This window comes from Lissotriton helveticus, chromosome 3_1, assembly GCF_964261635.1.
Source record: "Lissotriton helveticus chromosome 3_1, aLisHel1.1, whole genome shotgun sequence".
NCBI lineage: Eukaryota > Metazoa > Chordata > Amphibia > Caudata > Salamandridae > Lissotriton > Lissotriton helveticus.
Genome location: NC_136061.1, coordinates 836,164,159 through 836,190,292, shown reverse-complemented (window position 1 = coordinate 836,190,292; position 26,134 = coordinate 836,164,159).

Here is a 26,134-nt window from a genome sequence, read left to right as displayed (position 1 = left end):
TAGTTGTGTGTGATTTCTGCCCGTCTCTGTCTTCCGTCTGTGAGTGTTGGTACTCCTCCTGTGTTGGCTGCTGGTAGTGCCTACTCATCGTCATGGTCTTCATAGTCCTCCAATTCAACCTCTGTGCCCCTCTTAGTTGCGAGGATGTGCAACATTTCACAGGTTGCAATGATCTTACAGCATGTTACAGGTGAGTACTGCCGTGCCCCCCCACTTTTGTGGAGGCAGCGGAACCGCCTCTTCAGGAGCCCAAAGGTGCGCTCAATGATGTTCCGGGTGGATTTATGTGCCACATTGTAATGTCTCTGGCTGGAGGTTGTGGGGTTGAGGTAGGGTGTCAGGACGAAGGAACGGAGTGCATATGCACTATCCCCTAATGTGAAAGAAAAAAATACATTACTCACAGGCACACATTGACATACGTCTGCTTCATCTATCAAGGGAGTGTCACCCATTTATTTACCTAGCAGGTATCTTTCCCCGAATTCACCCGCTGTCAGGCGGGTATAGATCCCACAGTTTTGGAATATGTATGAGTCGTGGGTGCTTCCTGGGTACCTGGCCACTATATCGGTGATAATGTACTTGGCATCACAGATTGCTTGTACATTAATTGTGTGTGATGACTTCCTGTTCCTGTATATTTGCTCAGTGGCAGCTGGGGGGCAAATGGGGATGTGGGTCCCATCAATGCAGCCAATCACATGTGGGAAATTTGCCATGAGGTAAAAGTCAGTCTTGGTCCTGAGCAAGTCCGCATCAGTGTCTGGGAAGTGGATGTAATGCTTCATTCTTTGCATCATGGCATCCAGGAACTTTCTGAAAAAACGTGACAGGCAGCTCTGGGACACCCCACCTACCGCAGCAACAACACTCTGGTAGCTCCCAGATGCAAGGAGGTGTATGCTACAGAGCACCTGGACATGGGGTGGGATGGTGTGGGCCCTTGGTCTTGGGTGGTCCAGGAGTGGGTGCAGGTCCCTGATCAGGTCCATGATGGTTTGGGGGTGCAGTCTGTATCTTTGCAGTATCTCTGGCTCAGTCAATTGGAAGAGTGTAATCCTCTGCCTGTAGACCTGCTCCTCCCTTCTCCATTCCCTCTCACCTGCTGCCTGTAGCCTTAGCCGTCTTGCTATGACGTAGAAAGCCGCCATTCTGGTTCCAGTGTTGCATTTTGGGGCCCTGTTTATAGGCTGCACCTGATTACCACCTGCTTTTAATCCGTGTTAAATACCGATTCATAAATACCGAATTTTGGTGAAATTCGGTATTTTATGGCTCACCTACATCTCGAAGGTGTTGTTTTTTCCATTTCTTATTTTCCGAATCGGTAATTTTACCGATTCGGAACATTTACCGACTCGGTATAATTTCCGAATCGGTAATTTTACCGATTCGGATTATTTACCGAGCCGGTAATCTACCGAATCGGTATTTTTTCCGATTCTGTAAATTTTGGGCGAGCTACATCTCAATGTCCAAATACCGGTCGGTAACGGCCGAAATTACCGATTTTCGGCCGTTACCGACCGGTATTAGGCTACCTACATCTGGCCCCAAGTATTTTTTCCGTAAATTTGACATATGCCAACAGATGAAGGGCTCTCCTGTGGCTTGTCCACCAGACACACCTCTACAGATTTCAAACAAGCCATTGGCTTGTGTCGATTTGGATTACTGCGGTCCCTTACAATCAGATGGGGCTTAAAAGCACATCTTGGTGGCAGTGGATTCCTGCTCTAGATTCCTGTGCATATGAACACAGTGGTCTGCTGATGCCCAAACTGTTCAAAAAGATCTGCAAGTATTTATCAGGACATACGCATTTGGCACATTACACTCTGACCAGGGTCCAGCGTTTAGCTCTCGGGCTTACAAAGAGTCCATGGGTGTGACCTTGCGCTATTGCTCTCCCTAACGTCCCGAGGGAAATTCAGTAGTAGAGAGGAAAAAAGTGACTTAAATCAGTCTTTAACAGCAAGAGTCCTAGGATCAGGTCTCAGTTGGGTCCATCACCTACATGGGATCCAGAAGGCCTTAAATGTAATGCCAAGAAAATCCCTGGCTGGTCAGACTTACTATAAGATCCTGTTTAAGATGTGAGTCCCAGACCTCAACAATCCCAGCACCGTGGTGGCAGAAACACCATTTGACATCAATGAACGTTTGCCTATTTACAGGAACTGAACGATTTCCAGGAGGAATGAAGCAACGTCCAAGTAAAACACAGCACCACTGGAGAAGTGATGCTAGTGCTGGCAAGTCTTGGCTGGGTCCCGAACGTTGGTCATCTGGTCAGGGTGAGAATTGTAGACAGAAAAGAGTTTGGGACATCTGTCCTGGCTGCTGAAGGTACCAGAACTGTACTTCTACTGCCCCTGGCCAGTCTCAAAGATGAGCAATTTGTTTCTATTGATCTGATCAAACCAAACTATGTGGCCAATTCTCAACAGTTAGTCATTGTAGTGAGGACATGGGTTTAACTGCGGACCTTGCTAAATTAGCATAAGTTAGTATGAGCTTGGCTGCCATGCTGCCGCTTTTGCACATGTTACTATATGCCTTTGTTTTCGAGAATACTCTGCTTGTGCGTTTTCACGTGAGAACTGTTCGTCTTTCACACTTTTTACTGTTCTCTGTGGTCTTTGTCTGCATCTAATGTTCAAGGTAAAAAAACAACATCCTTTGTTAATCTGTTTTCATCAGCCACACGCACATAGACACAATACGAGAGCACAGCTGCACTACTGAAAATTGAGTGCTTTTAATATTGCATTGCATGCATGTTAGAGCACTTGGGAACAACCTTTCCAGGAGAGAAGAGCTGTGCTTGTCCGGAGATGTAAACCTTTGCATCTAGACTTGGAGGTATAGGGTCGCCCATGACAAAGCCGAGAGGTCTTCTATAATTATAATCAACTAGCTCCGAGCACGGGGAGGGTGGTAAGGCACATTAGTCCTTCTTTCACTATTTTTATAACATGATATTCCCGTGTATTCTATGGAATTGTAACAATGTTTACTATATTGTGTTCATGCATTTTGCTGCTAGTATTGACTTGTGTACTGCATTATAGAGGATGTTCGTTAAAATAAATATTTTAAACTATACTGTGTCTCTGATTACTCACGTTTTGGACAAGTATGAGAGAGTATGCGAAAGAGTGTTCTTGTTCCCGCGATTCCTGAGAGGGACGGAGAGACATGTACTAGGACGTCTAATCATTGGTAGCTTTGCTGTAGTATGGAGAATGAATGAGACACTATAGCTAGTCGGATTGGGGTTCCGGGCACTGATGTGGGTTGTTGGTACACCACAATACACCGAGGTCCTGGTGTCCTGCGCATAGTTCTGTAAATGTGTAGAATCCCTGCAACTCCATATGAGCTCCTGAGTAGCTACCTGCCTTCTCTCGCTACTGTTCAGGAAGTTTAGATGGAAGCTTTTGATAACTCAAGGTGCATCTTCTCTCTCAAAAGAGACATCAATAAACAATAACAAAGTGTATCTTCTTCCTAATGCAACTATGACAACTGTACAGTCAACTAGTACAAAACACAAATTTTGATTCAGAAAACTGACAAGAATAAAGTCTATGTCAATATACAACAAATTAAGTTATCTCCTAGTTCTACAAATCCTGCTGAGCTGCCAAATAACATCGGACAGCCTCTGGATTCAACTGATCCACCACCTCTGCCACCACCCCCTCTACCCTTCAGGCTGAAAGTGTGTGGGTTCTATCTTTGGCTGAAAAGGACCTATTTTGTTTCTCCTTGGTTACATCTTTGGATTACAATTGGATTATTTGTCCTAGTCCTCTGGATTGGTTTGGTAACTGTCTTTTTCCTGCTTTTAAACAGACATTATCTTCCGAAGTACAACTGGTGAACTTGGTACTCAAACCAAATGGATCATCACACCATGAACGGAGAGACCTTTCCCTGGTGAACATTACAGTGGTTCCGATTCCTGAGGGGATTGTATGGGATAGGGTATTATATGATGTATATGCCCCACTGAACTGCTACAAATTCCATATTTGTTCACAATTTCCTTAATTGATACCATTATGCCTAATACTGTTTCTTATGATTGGGATAGTAATACAGTGCATCAATTGCTAGAAGATCTAGAGCTTTAAACTGTGTTTTTCTCTGATGAATTGAATAAAGGCACATGCAATTATGATGAGAAGTTCTGTTTTCAACATTATGGTCATCATTTCCTGCATAAAGTCAGTATTACAGGTTATGTTTATAATTACACTAATTGGGAACTGTTGGACTTGGCCCTTTTTGCAGGGTCATCCCTGAACATTTTGCCTTCCTGCAGTATTGTTTCTGACCTGTTTTTGTTGGTTTTAGGACTCTGGGCACTTTAATACTGGTGATCAGTTCTAAATACATATGCTCTCTGTATAAAATGTTATGGCAATTGGTTGTCATTAATTAGTATGTTGGTCTTAGTAGTAAAGCCCCTAGTAAAGTGGACTATGTGTGCCAGGGCTGGTAATGCAAATGCTACTAGTGGGCCTGCAGCACTAATTGTGCCACCCACACAAGTAGACCCAAAAAGAGATCTCAGGCCTGCCACTGCAGTGCCTGCACACAGTATGTTAACTGCCTTATTGTCCTGACAAGTGTACCGACTTGCCAGGCCTTACCTGTCCCTTTTTATGCTCATCAGACACCCCTATAGTACACCCAAGGTACTCCCCTGGGCAGAGTGCAGTGTATGTGAAAGGTAGGACATGGACTGAGGTGTGTACCATGTCCTGACTGTGAAATACTGCCAAATTCATTTTTCACTGTTGCAAGGACATCTTGCCCATAGGACAGAATGGGGAATGCTGTGTCACATGTTTCCAGCATATCTTCCCATAGGCATAAGATGGAGAGATGGAGTTTAGTGTGCCTGAACTCAGAATCTAATAACACATCTTTTTGTGAAGATGTTTTTTAAATTGTGTGTTTAGAAACCACACTTTTAGAAGTGGCTGGTTTATTGTCCTAACCATCCTGCGTGCCTCTGCCTGGTTGTGTATTGACTGTCTGGGTTTGGATCTGACATGGTCTGGGGAGTGTCCTGACACCCAGGAAGAGTAGATGGGACAGCAACAGGCTGGCCTGCATTTGGTGTGGTGGGAGGAATAGTCCCTTTGATGCAAAGAGGACTGTGCTACTGCCATAAAAGAATGGCTCCACCTCCTGTGGAGTGTCTGGGACCCAGATCCTGACTGTCAAAGAAAGATGGTGTGCACTTACAGGAAGACACCCAGGTCTGGTTTGGACCGAGGTCAGAGCCCCCTGAACACAAGGACTTCACAGGCATTTAGAGGTATAAATGTGAGAGCTGAAGCTTCTTAACTCAAGACTGAACTCAAGCCTGAAAGAGGAATGAAACTACTTCATGATCAAGAGGAACCTCTGCCTAAGAAGAACAGCTGAAGAGACTGAAGAGAAGGACTGGTCTTGCTGTGTGTTCTGGGGCTGGCCTGCAGTTTACTGATTTGACTAAGGAGAGGACAAGGGACTTTGCTGTGTGCTGGCTCCCCTTGCTTGAAAGGACTTTGCTGTTTGCTGTGTCCGGAAGTAACTTGTCTCCAAGGACCTGAGAGGAGCTGGCTCCCTGTTGTGGAAACTCAGGAACATCAAAGTTTCCAAGTGTGTCTCAGCGAGGGTGTGTGTGTGTGCTTTTTGCAGCCTGAGACCTTTGTAAGAATTTACCCATGACCATGTGACCTGGAGCAGTCTTGCGCTTTGCTTCGATCGACAGCGTGACCAGAAGTGCTGTGATCGTTATCGCCATCAGCACGGACCGTCGTCCCAAGAGGGAGCCGTGAGAAATCACCATCGCTGGCATGAGCCTGCCTTTGCCAAGGAAGACGTCTGAACCTTCACCATCGTGGGTCCGAGGTCCTTTGCCCAAGATTAACATAGTCGTGCCGGGAACCGATCTGCTGCGAGGCAGTTGCCTGGTAGCCTGACTCTCACTGCGAGGAGCAACCGCCGTCAACCTGAAGCCGCACAGTGTGATGCCCAAGCCGCAAGGAGCGAGAGACTGAACCCCCCCAGGTTACGCTCAGCGAGCGTGCGTGTGTCACCACCTGGGGAGAGTGCGTGCTACGAGAGACCACTTTCTGCCTTTTCCATCTTTGCAGCGCGAGCCTCCGCTCAAGTCAGTATCGCGGCCCATACTCGCCGAGGAGTGGCATCATCGGGGTCTGTTTGTGGAGATGCACTTTGTTTCCTTCATAACAGCATCGGGGCATATTTTGGCAGTCACTGGCAGCGAGTCAGCCAAGAATGGCATAGAGATCTTCCCTAGCACAGCGATCGGTGCCAAACTGCATTATTACTTGCTTTTATGCTCCGCGTTAGTACTTGCACTACGAACTGCATTATTGCTTGCTTTTATGACCCGCAGTAGTACTTGCACTACGAACTGCATTATTACTTGCTTTACGAACCGCATTAGTACTTGCATTAAGAACTGTCTTATTTCTACATTACGAACCGCATTACAAACTGCATAGCATTGCATTAGGACTGCATTAGGTCATCGTGAACTGCTCATTAATACCGCAAGAACCTACAAGTGATTGTTGGCCTAATAACCGGCCCAGTGAAATATTACAAATACGCATATGCTGGATATTTTTATCGTTTGGTCTCATCGTATTTTTTCTTGATAAAGATACCGCTATTTTCCTAAATCAGTGTGGTGTACATGTGTGGTGTTATTACTGTGTCACTGGGAGTGTGGTTGCAAATACTTTACACATTGCCTTGGAGATAAACCTGGCTGCTCGTGCCAAGCTACTGGGGGGTGAGCAGGGGTTATCTAAGAGTGTGTCCCTCCTTTCCCTGACTAGAAGCAAGGGTCCCTATTTGGACTAAGTGACATTCCTCAGCCAACTAGAGACCCCCAGTTCTAACAGGAACATTGCCCTACACCACCACTGGGAAGTTCAAAAACATATGCACTGAAGTTAACTTATGTTTCTGGTTATGACACATTGGACTACAGAGTTGATGAATTCTGTATCTTTTTTTCCCAGTTGTCTGTACAGGATTTTGAATTCGGCGGCACACTATAGATGTAAAATCTATTTGGGGGACAAGAGATTAGCAGGTTCAGGAAACTGAGGCTTTGTTTAGTGCATGCCTCATACCACAACAAATGATTTCCCTGAACAAGACTGTGCAACAAAAATCATGTCTTGGAATAGCTAAAATGTAAGACTTGAACACACCACAGATTCCTATATTTGCACATTTCAACAATTGGTGAGAGTTTACAAATCATAGTGAAGATACATTGAATGCCATGCTACGTAATGGCATGTACAATTTATCTGACCCCAATTGGCAGGGATGGTTGGTTTGGCCACTGGAGAATAACAGGATTCTGAACTTGATTCCTAGGTAACATCAAAGGTTTCAAGACTAATAGACCTGCCATCCATTAAGTACAATCTGAACATTTGGGGGTACAGTGTTGGGAAGTTGTGCCTTGATTGGCTAAACTCCTCAACACTGTCTCAGGTGAAGCAACACTTGTCCCTTATGTCCGATGACCTGGATCTCAGTGACTTTTTATTAGGTCGTGGAAAGCCACGTCAAAAGCACCTCTTGTGCCCAACATACAATGAGATATGCAAGGTTTCTTACCAGGATGATGCTTAAAGGCTGCTCGATATTGACAAGGTTAATTTAGAAAAGGCTTTGGCAGTGGTAGACAATGGTATTCTCACCTTATCCTCTAAAATATACTCTTTGGTTAACATAGTGTCGTCTTCAATAGACATTACACAATAGGACATGTCCGCATTACAACATGGCAAGTCAGAGCTTAGGTCGTTTATGTTATTGAGCTGGACTCTTCAAACATTGCATTGAGGCCATGTGCCATGTTGACATATTAAGTTACCACTAGTCTGTTTTCCCCATATCAACTAACTGAGCAACAGGTCCTCATGGCATGAAAGGATGCTATGTACACCATGTTACACATTTAAAAACTAGAGAAATTACCTTTGCCTGTTGCTGAAACACCATCCGCGGATTCGATGATCCATGGGTATTTTACTTTGTCAATTTTTGACATTCCATTTCCAATATTGTCTCCAACACCATAAAGTAGGCAGATATGAAGCGTAAGAGGAAGGGTAAGTACATGAGTATTGGAAACAACTTTCAAGTATTGATGTGGGAAGGAACTTTGGAATTTGAGACCAGAAGTAGTTTAAGTAGAAGTAGAAAGCCAGATCTTTGTAACATGGGTGGTTTAAATAAACCAATAATTAGAGGTATACATAGAGTGATGGTAGAATGTGCTGTAACAAGCTCCTGACAGACCAGGATACCAAGTAGGAAGCCCAGCATGTCAAAAATGTGTCAGTTCACCAGCTGAATAGGAAAGCATAAGCAAGAACAAACAAGAAAACAACAACAGCACGGTAGAACTAAGTAAGGGAACCAAAGGCAGGAACCGAAAATGCTGATAATAACAAAGGTGGAAGGATGATAAAAGTGTGCAAAAATAGGAAAGTGGGGAACCTTGCCAACTAAGTGACCCATTACCATGGATCTTGTCCATGTTAACAGGGGCCTAAATACTGTGGCTTCCCCTAGTGACCCGAAAATGGCCCAGGAACTCAGGAAATGAGAATGTGCAAGGAAAGTGTGCTGTGTGCACGCAGTCTCTGTAATTTCCACCCTTGTGCAAACCTACAGATGACTCTATGTACCTTGGTATTATAAATCCAGGCAGTGTCTTCGGGCCCAGTGCATTTACTCATCATCATGTTCTTCTGAAGGCCCCCCTGCTTGTCTATCTTGGCACCCATACTTCTGTCTGCATGATCGTCTCTTTTGGCTTCTTCTGTACTGTCCGCATGCTAGCCTCCCTTGATGTCCTCCTGACTGTCAATTTGTTTACCTCCATTGGCGTTCTCTTTCCTGCTGGCATTCTCGCTTTTCTTTTCCTTCATCTGTCGCTGGTCTCATTGTCCTGGTTTTCCTGTCTTTGCTCAGCCTCCTTTCTCTTCCTTGGCCCTTTTTCTATTCCTAGCTTATTTCCACTAGTTTGTTAGTGGTTCTGCCTTTAACTTTTTCTTTTTCTCTCTTTCCAGATCATGCACCATGATTGCTGTCATCGTTGTACCACCTCTTCCTGAATGGGATAAGTTGAATTGCCCCCAAAACATCTAAAACAATTATAATAGGGGGATATTAAGGAAATGTTGATAGTCAACTAGTGCAAATGGACAGAACTCTGCAATATTTGCACTTTTACTAGTAGGGAGGTGAACATTTCGGAGACATCTGAGTTTGTAAAAGAGTACTCCTGTAGTACCACTTCCCTTATTTATAAATGCTTTTGGTGCCAAAAAGTTACAATACTCTGATTACCAAAAGGGTTACATTTTATGAGGACAATTGTGCCAATTCAGTTATTGTTTTGGTAAAAGCCATGTCTTTAGTTCTTTCTGACATACCAGTTTGCTTTTAATAGATCCAAGAGGTAAGTGTAGATTGTCCAGTAGAGTGGGGGTAACAGCAGAAAAGGATCCACCACTCTTGCAGCTTTCTTAATCCTGCAAGTGGGTTAGTGGATCTTGGTGATCCATGTTGAGAGTTGCAGGTAAATTCAGTTTGAAGGAAACGAGGACTATAAAAATCCTGATGCACCATGAAGAGTATCTGGACGTCAAAGCTTTGTTGCTCCATGACTCAGCTATTGACAGAACCAGTATATTATGTTTCCTGTGCCAAAAGGGGGTATCCAGAGTAATTAAAAACATTTTATCCAGTTCTGCATCGCTAACAGTCATTAAGAATGAACATTCCAGAATATTGCTGCCTTGTTGTCGATATTGTTTGGGTTTTGAGAACTATTGAAACATCATTCACTGGCTCGGAGTCACTTATCTGGGTTTTGAAGTTGCAGTGGGTGACCGAGCAAGCAATGTAAGAGGCAAGATGGATTCCAAACATGACTGAACCATGACAATCACTGCACTCTCTCTGAATGGAAAAGCCACAATAATAAGTTTTACTCGAACAAGATCCTTGCGTTGCATCTCACATCCACTCGGTGAAAGACAGATCTCAACTGACTTCATAGAACCCATGAATGGAGCATACAGGTAAACATTCAAACAGAGCATTCAAACAGAGCACTAATAGGACAGACACATTCACCTACAATATCTTAGTAGGACTATGATTTTGGTAAACTAGGCATAAAAGACCTGGCACAGGTCCTCTTCCTTATAATTAACATCCTCACATGGACTAGGGCTGGTGTAGGTATTGCTATTTTAAATATCCTTACATGACCACAGGCAGCAGACATTTTTGAATGTGAAACCGTTGCTATATTTTATGTAAATCATGCATACTTCTGCCTGCCTTAAGCTTATTCCTCAAAACATGCACTTTCCTTTTTGGCAGAAAATGATATGCCAAGAAAATAAAAGATTACATTTCAATCGTAGGCAAGCCTTGTTGTTGAGAGGATAGTTGATTTGATTTTGTTTATCTGGTAAGGAATCATATAGGCATGGAGTGACAGTCAACGCTTCTTTCTAAACAAAAAAAAGAACACAAATTAAAGTTGGCTTGCAAAATAAGTGGATGACTCCCAAAAACTTAGGACATTGAGGAAATGAACGTTAAAGGAGAGAGATTACATTGGGGATATGGGGACCCGCAAAGTTTTTTTTTAGTTTTTGCAAATGTCTGTAGATAAATTCAAGAAGTTTGCAATGTTTTTCTTTGCAACTTCCTTTTGCGTCACTCAGAAAATAAGAAGTTGCAAAGAAAGTGTGTTGTGTGCACCGAATCTCCGGAACCCCGAAAACATCTAAAACCATAATAAAAGGGGGATTTTCAGGAAATGTTGATATACAATTAGTACAAATGGGTAGGATTGTGCAATATTTGAACTTTTACTTTTAGGGAGGGGAATATTTCAGGTACATAAGGGTTTGTAAAAGAGTACTCCTTTAGTACTACTTCCCTTATTTCTAAATGTTTTTGGTACCAAATGGTAACATCACACTGATACCAAAAGGGTTTTATTTTAGGAGGAAAACTGGGCAAAATCGTTCGAAATCAGTGTGTTCTACATTTTCCGCCCTCTAAAGCCTATGAGAAAAAATATAAATGTGTGGAACTATATATAAAAGTGGAAATAAGATTAAAATAAAAACATAATAAGATTATTGCTTTACATTGGAATTAACACCCAAAGAACGCAGAAGATTATTAGAAAAATGGGTGCAATAGAAAGATACTTAAAGAAAGACACAATAACACCAACGGAGAGAAGATGAGAAATGCTGCAGAAAAATAATAACCAAATGGTTCTACTTAAGACATCCATTGCAGCATGCCTTTCCTGTGTAATTATATTTTACGTAGGAATGCGCCACAGAAGCTCCCCAGCCACCCCTCTCCCTCCACCAGGCCAGCAGACCCAGCACTGGGGATTGGCTATTCAACTACCAGGTAACTCTGAGCCATCCACTCACACCTGCCCAGGCCCCTTAAGGCCTTGCAGGGTGCACCCCAAATCATTCTCCTCCATCTTGTGAGTTGCAGCCTACCTGTGACCCAGATTGCAATGAGCAGAGTCCAGGAAGTGTTAAGGAGGCAGACTAGTGCTATCTCTTCTCCAAAACAAAAGTTTTTAAAAAAACGATTTTCCCTTTCTGTGATTACTGTCTTTGCCTGTGGTTGTTACAGTTTAAAATTGTGGTTTTAACCTGCCTGTGATTACATATTTTATCACCTGTTTTGTGTTTTAAACTTGTGGGTTTTCCTGCCCATGATTGCTTCCATTTAACGTGTTGAATTGTGGGATTTGCAGTCTAAACTCTGTAGTTTTTCCCTCTCGTTCCTGGTGACTATTCAGTTTTCCCTCCAAATTTCTCTGTGTTAAAACAGTGCACCCCCAGCCCCCATTTTGTGTTCACAAGCCAGTGAAACCAGCCCCCCTGCCTCTACCCCCCCAACAACAGGGATATTCTACATCAGAGGGTGCTTATGTGAGCTGTTTAAACTGTGTTTACTAGGGACTGTGCACTTTGTTTTTTTGGCCAGGAGGGGGAGGAAAGTTTTATTGCAACAGTATTGCTAGATTTCAAGTTAGTGAGGCCTTTACCTGCAGAAGTCCAATGTGTGGATTGGGCCTGTCTGTCTCCTAGGAGATTCTGAACAGGAGAAGCAGTTTCCAACTCCCTGGCCAGCAAACCTTGTCTGAGGTCGCTGGGACCTTATATGGTCTGCCAGTGGTTGGTACATGTATACACTGATTGGTGGTTGTATCTGATGTTTCTATTGGATTAGGGTTAGTGTCCTCATTGGTTGGGTATTTGAGGGTTCTGATTGGGTTCTGGGTCTGTGATTCAATCAATGTAGGGTAGGGACTAGGGCTAGGTTTTGGATTTCTATTGTAAGTAGGGACTAGGGTTTCCTGTGTTATTGGTTGTTGGGACTAGGGTGGGACTAGGCCTAGGGTTAGACCTTTAATTGGAAATAGCGATTAGGGCTTCTGGTGTGATTGGTTGCTGGACTAGTTGTGGGACTAAGAGTAGGGTTAGGCCTTCTATTGGAAGTAGGGACTAGGGCTTCCTGTGCCATTGTTTGCTTGGACTTGGGTTGGGACTACTGGTAGGGCTAGGGCCTCTATTGGATGTAGAGATCAGGGTTTGTTAACTGATTGGGTGCTTGGACTAGGGCTAAGATTGGCTGTAAGGTCCTGGTATCCTATTGGTTATAGTGTTTTAGGGCTAGTGTTGTAATTGGATAGTGTTAGGGCTTGGGTTCCCATTGGCTGACGGGGTCACCTGATTACTAGGGCTATAAAAGGCCAGAGTTAGGGCGTCGGGGTAAGGGTGGAGAGGACAAGGGCAGTTGCCTGTTTGAGCCTGTTTGAGACTGGTCGGTATCAGAGCCAGAAATGTTGCCCAAAATACATACCTCCTTTATGCATCTATATACTTTCAATGTACTTATGCATCTATATATTTATAACGTTCTTCTAATTTAGTATTTCCAATGCACTTCCCTATTTCTCAGCCTATACTTCGCTCAATATATCTTCTAACCCAACCTTCTGACTCATCTCAAACTTCTTTCTACTACTCTTTCCAATGCACTACCCTATCTCTCATCCTATACATCTATCAATATATCCTCCACATCCTATCTCTTTTTTTTTAAGCTTCTTCAAAGCATTTTGTACGTTTAATTTTACTCAACGTTTCTCAAACAAAGGTATTTCCACTGATTTCCAATTTTGTAATATCAATGAATGGGCAACTAGCATAGCAATACAAAGAAAACAACCCTGATATTCCAGAAGCATAAGCTCCTTAATACCTATGCCAAATAAAGCAGCTTCTATTGAAGGTTTATACATTTTCATTATAGCACCACTAAAATATGTAAATATTTTTTCCCAATTTTTTTAACTTAGGGCAGGAAAAGAAAAAGTGACGCCACCCCCCTTCTGCTTAAGTACCACAACGAAAACAACTATTTATCACCTCTGGATATATTTTATTTAGTTCTTCTGGAGTGTAATATACCATCCAGTTGGCAAAAAATGCCATTCTTTTTATAATTAGCTGCTCTCAAAGCCTTATTACCTAAAGATGACATTTTTTGCCATTCTTGATAAGAAAAAACACATTGTGTATGAGCTTCAACCTTCTCCAACATCTTTAATACCAAAGGAGACTCATCTTGATAATTCAATAAAAGATACCAATTGCCCTCTCCAGATACTCTCGAAACTTATAGTGCGGAAGCAATTTTACCAGGAGTGATGTTAAAACTAAAATTGTATTTTTTCAAAAAATTAATAATTTGAATGAATTAAAAAAAAGAAGGTTTATTGGGACCCACACTTCTAGCCTGAACTTCTTCCCAGGTAATTAGCCTGCCCTGAATACCCAATTGATTCAAACCCCCTAAACTCAGTTGAGTAGAATGAATGTACAAACCTAAATCTCGACACTCGATTAATTTCAAAGAAAAGAACCCTGAAAAGTCCTTTTGTTTAAAAGCCTTACACAGATGGTTTGAAAAATCCAATAATGTTTTATATCGAGTTCTCTTTAGAAGTTTTGAGGTCTTTAAAAAAATAGGGAGTTGAGTTCCAGCCTCTTGGATCATCTTGCTGATAAAAAACTTATCAACCTGAGTATCTAACTGCAGGATTGGCAATTTAACTCTAGCAGTCTTTTTATTCCACACGAATGATCTAATCATAACATCGATCCCTTTGAAAAAACTAACGTTGACCTTAACCAAAATATTTGTGAATAAAAAATTCAAAAGAGGTAAAATCGACATCTTAATTAATGCCACTCGTCCTATCAAAGTCAAAGGAATATTAGACCATTTGTGCAACAAATTCTGAATCTTAATACTGGTGGCTTCATAGTTATTCTTGACCAATTTTCCATAATGACCTGTAACGTATATTCCCAGATACCTAATAGGGTCAGTTTTCCTTACTTGTTTTTTTAATTCTTCTGGAAGGCATACCGGTCCAGGATTTAGCATTAAGATTTCGGTTTTAGGAGGATTAATATTATAGCCCCCTATTTGTTCGAATTTACTAAACTCCACCAATGTTGACTGTAAATTTAACTTTTCTGGCTCTAGATATAAAATAGCGTCATCAGCAAAAAGTTTCAAATTTGCCATTCCTTCGTTTGGGGCTCTAATGCTCCTATTGGCTCGTAATCTAATAGCAAGAGGTTCGATAAAAAAAGTGAACAAAAGAGGTGATAAGGGACAGCCTTGCCTGGTCCCATGATTTATCTTTAGTAACCCAGCTTGATCCCTGTTGGCTATAATCTGAGCCAGTGCCCCCTGGTAAATATTTTTAATCATAGTTATTGCAGATAGTGGAAAATCAAACCTAGAAATTGCATAAAATAATGAATCCCAATTAACTAAATCAAAGGCCTTTTCTGCGGCTACCATCATGATACAGGCAGGGGTCTTATTCATAGGGCTTGAATCAGAAAACGGGTATCGGTCGACATCATTCGACCTTCAATAAACCCTCTTTGATCACCATGAATCACTTCCTTAGCTGCAAAGTTAAAAGCTGTGCCCAAATCTTCATAAAAAGTTTGTAATTGGTATTCAATAAACTGCTTGGATGGTAAGAATTCAAATTATCAGAGGGTTTACCCTTCTTTACAAAGCTAACTACTATTGCTTTTTTAAATTCAGGAGGCACCGCCCCACCCATTTTAATATAATCGAATAGCTTTACCAAAAAGGGGGTAAACTCCTTCACAAAACATTTATAAAGTTCACTAGGAAACCCGTCCTCACCACAAGCTTTTGCTCCCGCCAAAGATTTAATAGCTGCCGCTATCTCAGCTTCTGTAATTTTCATCTGTAGCATAGTCACTACATTCTGCAATATTTTAGGTACTTGAAGTGACTCATCTTAAAACTCATTCTACTACTCTTACCAATGCACTACCCTATTCCTCACCCTATACCTCTATTGATATATCCTCTACATCCACTCTCTCATTTATCCCAAACCCCATACTACTACTATGATCCCCAAAATAACCCTTTCTAGGATCTATCCTACTCTAGCCCTCCTTGCATCATCTGACACCTCTTTTACTCTATCCATCCCCCAAAACAAACCTTTCTAAACTCTTCCCTCTTTTCTACCCCTTTCCAACCCTTTTCAATCCAAATAACTGACTAACATATCCATCACTATAATTACTTTCATGTTTCACCATACTAATTCAACACTAATCTTGATGGGTTCCAGAGTAGCGTGCTACTTGAGCTTCATAGCCTCATCAGGGGTAGCAAGTGCTATATAAATACAAACCTCTTACCCTTCACTCTCCCGCCACCTACCCTTCTCTACCCAAATAACTGAATAAAACATCACTACTCAAATTACTTCATATTTTACTATACTAATTTTCAACACTAATCCTTTATGGGTTCCCGGAGTTGCGTGCTACTCGCCAGAAAAGCGCTTCAACATTCATCAGGGGTAATAAGTGCTATATGAATGCAAACCTTTCTTCTGCTTTTATCCCTCCGCTATCCTTCTCACTACAAATAACTGACTAATATCCACCACTGAAATTACTTTCATATTTCACCATATTAATTCACCACTAATCCTTTATGTGCTTCCTGAATAGCGTGCTTCAACACCCCATCAATGGTAAAAAGCGCTATATAAATACAAACGTTTTTTCCTCCTCTATCCTTCTGCTATCATTCCAAATCCAAATAACTGACTAACCTATCCACCAATTAAAATGTACTTACATGTTTCTCTATACTAATTCAACACTAATCCTCTATGGGTCCTGGAGTAGCCTGCTACTCGCCAAAAAGCATTTTCTCTTCAGGGGTAGTAAGCACTATATAAATGCAATTACAATACAATACATTTGCAAACACTTTTTCAAACACTTGATGGTACAGCATAACGTTTTTCAAAATGTAAACTTGAAGAGTTTACTCAGTCTCAAAATTATCTCACTTTGCAGTGAAAATTACTCAGCACAAAAACGACTTTGCTCAATCAAAGGAAGTGCAGGAAATTGTAAATTTCCAAAGGACAAAAATGATCTCACTTTGCAGGGAAAATTACTCAGCACAAAAAACACTTTGCTCAATCAAAGGAAGTGCAGGAAATTGTAAATTTCCGAAGGACAAAAATTGAGAAAAACATAAATCTTTATTTGTGGAAATAAATGCACACCCTTGTATAAGATGTGTCCTTTCTACAACACACCAGCCCACTCATCTGAAGTTAATACTTTGGCCCTCATTTAGATTAGCTGAAAAATATGCTAAATGTCTTGTAAATGAATTAACTCACATATATTGTGTTCCACTCATATAAAGTGTTGTGCTATTGTTGCATTCAAAAAGTGCTCTCACTGGATTACAAATGTGGTAAAACTGCCTCACTGTGTGAAATAACAAGCTTGCTACCCACCATCAAAGAGTTGGAAGAAACTTTAAACATATGTGAATATGGGAAGATTTGCAGAGACAGAGGGGTCTTTTTACAAAGACATTTTGGAGTATGTAAATCAGTGTTCTAGTAGTACTCTCATATTTTATTTAAAGCCATTGTGAATTGGGCCCAAATCAACTAAAATTGAATAAAATTGGAGCATTCATTGAATATCCATATGCAATTAGTACAGCAAGAAAGGACTGTGCCGGACTGAGAGGTTTTGAGGCCAATTCATAAAGTCATTTACGAGTCAGACCAGACCTGGATATCCATCCTCTACGTGAAGCTCAATCCAACCAAGAAAAACTTCTATTATTTGACAAGAACAATAAACAAGAACAGTACGAATCTGACACAATTCTACAAACATTGACAGCTTCAACCTCCAACTTTCACCGAATGCAGTCACTTGATTAACCTCACCCTAAAGGAACCTATTGATAAAAAAAACAAAGATGGTCTGGTACGAGGTCACTATTTTAAAGAAAGTGAAACCATTTGTTCCAGTGGAACCAATATATAGGGATAAATATGAGAAAGTATCCCATTTTGAGAATCCCTGGAGGAATGTCCTTAAAAACAGCTACCATACTCAAATGGATATGAAAGGTCAAAAACCTATTTCTCTTTTCATATATGATCTACTGTACTAACCCTTGACATCATGATATTACACAGGCATTACCAACCAGTCTCAGAGTCTGAGGCTATTTCTCAAAGGAAGGTGGCTCACATATATTTACTTTATATTCAATTGAATTCAGTTTGCATCATTTTGATAGTATGCATTTTGAAGGAATGTCATTTATTTTGGGAAGACAATAGCACACTGTGTGTCCTCCAGGCACTGGCCTTGGAATTGATTATCCCCCTCTTATTTTTACATATTCTGGAACCTCCCTTTGTTGTGTACAGCATTCCTTTGATAGCTAGACAGATATGGTTGTGCTACAGTAATTGCAAATCAAACATAGAGAAAAACATAAATATTGAGCTGTAGATTATCATTTAGGTTTGAGTGTTACCTCTTCCCCTTAGCCAAGGCCAAAGCTGCAGTTCTCTGCATGCAGGGTTATTACTGCACATAATGGAGACAAAACAATGGTGGCACTAGACTTTGCATCACAAAAACTTTTCACATGTATTATGATTAAATTAGATGAATTGACTACAGGTCTCAACATGCACTGATGTGTACACATGTCTGAATGGGGGCAAACTGCCTGAAATAAATCAGTGACAGTACTAAGATGTTGTGATCACCAGCAAGGATGCATATGCTACAGCTGAGTGACCGTGGAGATCCTATAAACTGTATTAAATCCCCACCTGCACTGTAAAGAAAAGTACAACTTTTAGATAGCTATTGCTTAGATGCTGGTAGCGGGAACAAACAGGTCAGCAACCACACAACCTGTTTTCGGGCTCTTCAGGAGTTGGCCTGGGTGACTTGGGGCAGTATTGGACTTTCTTCCAGTGCTCATCCAAACAGGCTAAAGGCACAGACCTTTGTGCTGAGTGGCAAGCTGCGGCAGCAATTTAACTGCCGCTAATTAGCAGTCTTATTTACAACAAGGGGTGGTGATGGACAGAGTCTCTGAATTAAGCAGAGTACTCTCACCCAGTCAAGAGATCAGGGCTAGATCCAACACCGTTTTTTAGCTCATTGCACCATCCCAGTTTCAGAACCTGGCTGTATGCAAATTAGTCTGTCCCTGGCCCAGTGCATCATGGGAACAGGGCAGACCAGACTACAAAAGCCAATTCTTACACTGGGAAGGAAACAAGCTTCCGGGGACCGGTTTCTGCCATTTCAGGCGTCTTCGGCCCGGCTTGGAAGGGTACACTCAGACATGAGTCCCTTGCTCATTGCACCATCAGGATTCAAGCAAGCCGGGCCGAAGACGGCTGTAATGCCAGAAACCGGTCCCCGGAAGCTTGTTTCCTTCCCAGTGTAAGAATTGGCTTTTGTAGTTTGGTTTGCCCTGTTCCCATCATGCACTGGGACAGGAACAGACTAATTTGCATACAGCCAGGTTCTGAAAACTGGGATGGTGCAATGAGCTAAAAAACGGTGTTGGATCTAGCCCTGATCTTTTGACTGGGTGAGAGTATTCTGCTTAATTCAGAGACTCTGTCCCTCACCACCCCTTGTTGTAAATATGCTAAATATGCTAATTAGCAGTCTGACACAGCCCTCCTCTGCTTCTTGACCTTTTGGTGTTCTTAAATGTTACAATGTATGTCCCTTGTGTTACTCCATCATTTTCAAAAAGCATTCAGCATTCTGTCACTCTAATGTGACTGTGATAAAATATCCCAAAGCAGAAATATTTTGGAGATTACAAGTCACATAGGAATATCATGACCTCCTCGGGCAGAGGCAGTACTTTGTGTGTCTTTATACTGGTACAGTAGGTAACTTACTGTACACAATAACTACAATTAATGAATGGAACTGCATATTGCAATACGCCATTTCTCCGATTTTTCACATTTATAGCAGATGTTAATTATTATTTCCCCATTTAATCTTACTCATTGTGTTGACCCCAGAAGACTTAAAGTCTGAGTGGAACCACCGGGATTCAAACCTGTGACTTTCAGCTTACATGACACTGATCTCTACAATGGATGCATTATTCCCCAGAACTATCTTATCCAGTCCTGTTTGTATATCTATCTATCTATCTTTCTATCTATCTTTCTATCTATCTATCTATATGGGCAGGTTTTTTTAAATTTCTAATAGTTGTTGTTTTAACTAATCAAGCTCCCCATAGTCATGTGACACAAATATAGCATATTTTGGTGGCCAGTGTGTTGAATATGAATTTGTTAAAAGCTAATAGTTGTAAAAGTTCATGAAATAGTAGCCATGGGCATTGGTACAATGTGTTATTGACTTTCTACACTGACAATACCCGTAATCATTGAGTTCCATGATTATGTATGGGTGCGTACCTCTGAGGTGACTAGCAATATCTTCAGTATACACTTTGTCTCTTTACATAACATTCTGTTATACATAATGCTTATACACTGCAAGCCAATTCCTTGCAGCTGAGGTAGCACTTGTGTTTTTTGTTTCCCAACTCAATGGGTCTGATTTCATCAACCTCTGAAGAATGTGAGGCTGAGGGGAGTAACTGGAATTTGAACCTACGACTTCAGGTATAACACAGATTTCTAACGCAGGCTTCTAAACTCGAGCTATCTTGACAACAAGGTCTTCACCTCTTCATTAAACTATTTTGCCATGCAGACTGTGCACCAAAACTGTGTGATGGCATCGAAAATCCCTTGAGCGATGACACCCACATATAAACAACTGCTGTCATACTCTTCCTCCAAAATACTGAGTATCATGATTGCCAATCACTTATTTCCACTCTCATTAATTTATATCTTCACCCAAATTTTGCATTTCCTTGGTCCCAGGGTCAGGTTGGCCTCATTTTCATCTTTTACATAGAAAAAAATGTGCCCTTAAGGAACGTAAACCTCATAAAGTAAGGAAATTCAAATGCTGTACCTTCCAATTTACTGATCTCAGACATAATGGTCAGATGAATTAATTCAAGTTCACCCCAGTAATAAATACTTCAGTCATATTTATGTATATTTTGTTTTAGCTGCCTCTCCATGCTAATGTTTTAGACTTACTGCTCATACTACAAACCACATCAAAATCGATACCTTTTTCAGGGAAGACATTATGTAAATGTTTGGTGATGCACCACATTACGATTTGGTTGCTTGATTGTACATGTATGATCCAACTGAACTTTAGGAATGTTTGGCCTGTCTTCCAGTATCTATGGTGGTTATCCTCACCTAGTCAATAGGCTAAATGCCTAGTGATGTCTAGTAAGGGTAGAGTGGTCGCAACTTACCAATTTCCCATATTCATGATCTCTTTCAATTTTTGTATCATTACCTCTCTAACTCTTTTCCTCTGTTGCCCTTAAATTGTACAGTTGAATCCTGAATTGCAACTTTAAAGTGTCCTGTAGTATTTTAAGGGATAGCTAAAAAACAGTAATCACCAGCTATGTGTTACAATCCTACATGGCAAGCAGCACTGCATCCAATCTTAGCTAGAGGGTGCAGCATTCTTCTTGCTGATGACCAGACAATTCTCAGTTTGGCAGTGAAATTAGAGAAGCACTGTATTTTCCTATCAAAGTGAGCTTAAAATAATGCACCTGACTGGAGTAACACTGTCAACACATAACTGCTGATTAGAAATATGCATATAACTTTATTCCTTTACCTATTGGGGTTGGGATTAGCATACATTATCCTTTTTAGACCCCATATCACACATCTGCATACATTGTGCACCTACTTTGTAAATTTACCAGTCCACTGAAACGAGGTTTGAGGGACTAGGCAAAAATATAAACAGCTGCCTCTCACACAGTAGTAAGATTTACATATCTTTACATTCCTCGCGGTATGTAACTCTTATTTTTGTGGCCAGCTTTCACTTCAGCCACCAGAATTAGGACTCTGGTACTAAGATGCATGGCAGCTTCAACTGGCCGCAGAAAATATGTTCTAATAACAACCCACTTCTTGCACTCATGTATTCTGCCAGTTGTCTCACTTGCTTATTTCATGTATCCCTTCCCACCATGCAGTATAGTGTAGCCTAGACTTCTCCACAGACTTGATTAGCTGGATTCTTTTGCAAGCTTTTCTGGGGTGATCCAGATCCTCTGAAAGTCCAGGTGGTCTCTGGATGTCACTGGGGCTCATTCCTTCTATGTAACATAGCATTTGCAGAATTGGAAGAGCAGGGATAGTCTCAATTTAAAAACAGAAAAGAGTCAAATGAAATCATGATCACAGAAGATATGACTTATATGAGCTCACATTCTACCCATCAAATAAGGGTAACTGGTAATGCCATGGACGCCGATTAGACGGTAGGCAACCTGTTGTGACCCTTGCAAATACACCTTTGACCCTTGGCTCCTAGCCTTTCATGTTTTTGAGACCCAGCATGACACAGTTTCAGGTTAGAATTGTCTTGGCCTAAAAATAGGTTAAGATGGCTTTAAGAGGTTGTGCTGGGTGATGTGCGGGCTACCCTATGCAGTATACTTACATCCAGATGGGGTCCAGGGCATAATAGCAGCGTCAGAATGCACCTAGATGATTGCAACTGAGGAGGAATTGCCTGATACCCAGCTCTACACTTCTTGCTCTCAATGGCGGGCTTAATTTGATCTAGCTGCTGATTTGCTGCTAAGTCTCAGACAGCCTCAAAGAGGTTTTGACTGAGATGAGTTATCTAAATATGTTTCACTGCTCACATGCAAACAGTTGCACATCTTATCTGATCAAAAGCAACAGTTACTCATGGCAGATCAGAACCAGTTGCTTCTAGGGGCAGCAGATAGTATTCTATCTGAGCACATTTGAGATGTGGGCCTCTTTATGTCCTGCCAGTCAGTGCCGTCTTACCCTCTTGAATTTCGGACGTCTAAGTACTGCTTGACACCCACTTGCCTCTTCTCATCAGTCATACAGCATGGCAGCCAGTATCTTCGTCCATGTGAGTAACATCTCCCACCTTTTCTAAACACTCTAATCATGCAAATGGGGAACGGGCATACTATTGATCAACACAAGTGCTCTACTAGTGGTGTGCACCTTTTCCTGTGCAAGGAAATTAATGAGATCCCTGCGCGATTTACTTGTGGGAGCGATAATTGCCACCATATGGAAAAGTGCTGTGGCTGTACAGCTGGGGAAGCATGCATGGCATGTAATGAAAGCACAGTTGCTGGGAGAATGTCTGCATTAAATCGCATTGTTACCTACATTCCAAGACTCGGATTTAATTACACGGCTCTCTTAGTTTCTAAAACAAATGACATAGTGAACTTGTGCTGAGTATTATAGGCCCACCCCCATTCCAATTATATTTGTTATGTGACATTGAGATTTACAACTTGTCCAGCATGATTTTCATTGTTATACAATATTTAATGGTTTCTCACTCAATGCTGCATTTGCTTAATCCTGTATCTTAAGATACTATTATCTTAATCCTTATTCTGAAGAGACTATCTAATTGGACAATGGATGTCACATCATTTTCAATAGGATTTGAATACAGTGTGTTTGTTTATAGAGTCCTTATTTTGTATCTGTGGAGGTTTTCCAGCCCCTCTGAGGGATGCAACTAACCAAAGGTTTCCGTGATAACACCAAGCCAAAGTGCATGCAGTGTAACTTCCTGCAATGTCACGGGGTTCGATGGACACATGATGCCACTTCCTGTGATGTCATCAGATCAGAGTTCTTGTTAGGTCACTTCCTGTGACATCATCCGGGGCTGAAGGGGTATGTGATATCACTTCCGCTGTCCCTGGCATTTTGGTGAATCGACGTCCATGACGCATGAAACAGTTGTAGACCCAGCTCATTAATAACCACTACATTACAATGCATTAACTGTTCATAGCTCAGCTACCTCTCTTAACACGTTGACATTATGCTTGTCTTTTATCTTGTACAGTGCTCCCCTGCCTTTAGGCTAGTTTTGCTTAATAGAAATACCATATACTTACAGACAAAAGTGTGTAAAAGATAACACTTGTAGTACTGCCTCCCATTCTCCTACATGCTTTTGCGAATCAGCTCCACCACCTCTATGCCAGTGTTCACCAACCTTGTTGATAATGAGAGTTACTATTGATAAATGTAAATCCTCACAGATTACCAACAAATATTATTTTTCTTATAACAGTGACCACAAACAATAGGGATTATCCCATGCAGGCAAGAACAGCACTTCAAACACAAGGAGATGATATACGGAGCGCTGAAACTTTTCAGACATTCACCCCCAGTCACAGATCTGGGTTGAATCCATCAGCATTCTTAACGAATGATGATGGACACTTCAGACAGGGTTACCAACAGGAAGGATATGAAATATTTTATCAATATGAAACACAATAATTTGTGTACTGAAAAGAAAACCATTGTAGCATGTGCTTTCTAGAACCAAGGAATTAACATAAGCAGTAAAGCTACCAGATATAAATGTGTTTTGTAAATGTAATCAGTTTTTCTTGAAACATTAGTTTATCAGATTTTGAAAATACACATACTTAGCCATCAAATATGAGTATTTCATTTTCGTTAAAAAACCTCAGGGTCTGAGTTAGAGTTAGAAAGATGGGTTACTCCGTTATAAACGTGACAGATATCCCATCCGCTGTATCACATATGCATTATATCCAGTGGCACTTGTGATATGGTGCACCGAACTCAAAATCAGGCCCTCAGCCTTTCTTAATCAAATAGTCTACTGTGGCTACAGATTGCATCAATGTAGCTGAGGCTAAGGCTTTGTACATTACAACAGTGTAACATAGTTGCTGCTCACAGCTGCCTGCTCCTTTTAAGACACAACCTAGTGGACTCCCTCGGGATCTCCGGATATAGTTTCTGTTACTGCCCCTGGTACCGACTCAGTGGCTGGAACCATGAGTACTCCAGCCGCACTCCAGGGAGGTGGCCAGGGTACGGGCTACAGAGCAATGGACCAACCTAAAACTGGGGGGGGAGCCTTGGACTCTGCGCTAGCCCTTTTGTCAGTGTCATGTCAGGGTGTACTGGGCCCCAACAATCTTCTACCCTTACTAGAAACCCTACCCTCTGATATAAGTAATACAGATGGTTCTAATAATGGTGAGGGAGCTGATACTGCTGTGGACATAAATTTAGGGGCCACTGAGGAAGCTACAGGTACATCTTTGACAGCGTTGCTATCCTTGAATAACTTGGGCAACACCAAGAAGCTAAATAAAGCACTGAGGGGCTCTCAGCCTGGCAAACATTTGACCTCAAAGGCTGAGAGCAGGACCTCAGCCCATTGCAAAACTGGGTGATGTCTAAAGGCCAAGTAAAAGCCTTAATATCCCACTTATCAACTGCCAAAGTGGAGACCCAATTATCATGAAGGGGTGACAGGCAGCACACTCTGGAGCTGATATCAGTGGTCTCGCTTAGCCCAGATGCCAGCATGCCCCCGAAATCAGTTGTAACTTCCCAGGCAGGCATCTCTCCAGCTATCCTTCTGCTGAGGCTCAGGAAGACTCTCCATCTATGAATGAAACATAGGAGCCATCTCTTCGGACAAGCAGCACAATGCACAAGTCAGAGCAGGCAATGTGTCAATTCAGGACTTGATAGCTGAGGTCACAGGCAAAGTTACTGCCCTTTCTACAGAAGTGATGGAATTGCAGCAGCGTAGCACAGATGTAGATGTAGGCGGAACAGCCACTTTAAACCATTAGGAATCACAACCATCTTCTGGAATTGATCCAGACTATACTTGAAGACATAGAAAATTGCCAGAGAAGGAACAATCTTTGGAGCTTGGAATACCTGAAGGGCAGGAAGGGAACGATCCCCGGCTGTTCATAGTACAGCTATTCGGGAAGGCATTCCCTGACCTTATGGACTGGGACATGGATTCACCGATTCAGCAGGCTCCTTAGCTGCCAATAAGTTGAGATAGCAAAAAGCTTTACTCTTACTTACAACCTGCAAATCTTTGCCCTTTTCTAGTATATGTGGGTAATTTCCTGTTAAGGCAGGCAATCTCAATGAAAGCTTGCCCGACTATGCCTGTAGCAGTAGACGCTATGTCAATCTTTGTTCAGATCTTTGTAAGATTACGATAGACAGACGTTAGAACCTGCATCAATTAATGAATCCCCTGAAAGTGGTAGAGGCCCAAGTCTTACAGGAACCAGCTAGGCTTAAAATAGTTCACAATGGGTGAAGTCAGACATGTTTAACGGAACAGGATGCCACATTAGCTCTCAGCAATCTTAAGGGGACAGTGAACTGATTTAGACCTAGTTTATTTGTCAGTGTTAATGTCTTATCACAGACACTGCTGATCTAATCATTTTCACAAATATTTAAGGCATGGCCCTTTCTTTCTAAGGGTTGGGATGTTTCTGGTTGAGGACTTTTCTTTCACTTTTCAGGGCAGCATCTGTGATCGGTGGGTGTTCAGGGGGCATGGGGTGACAGTCT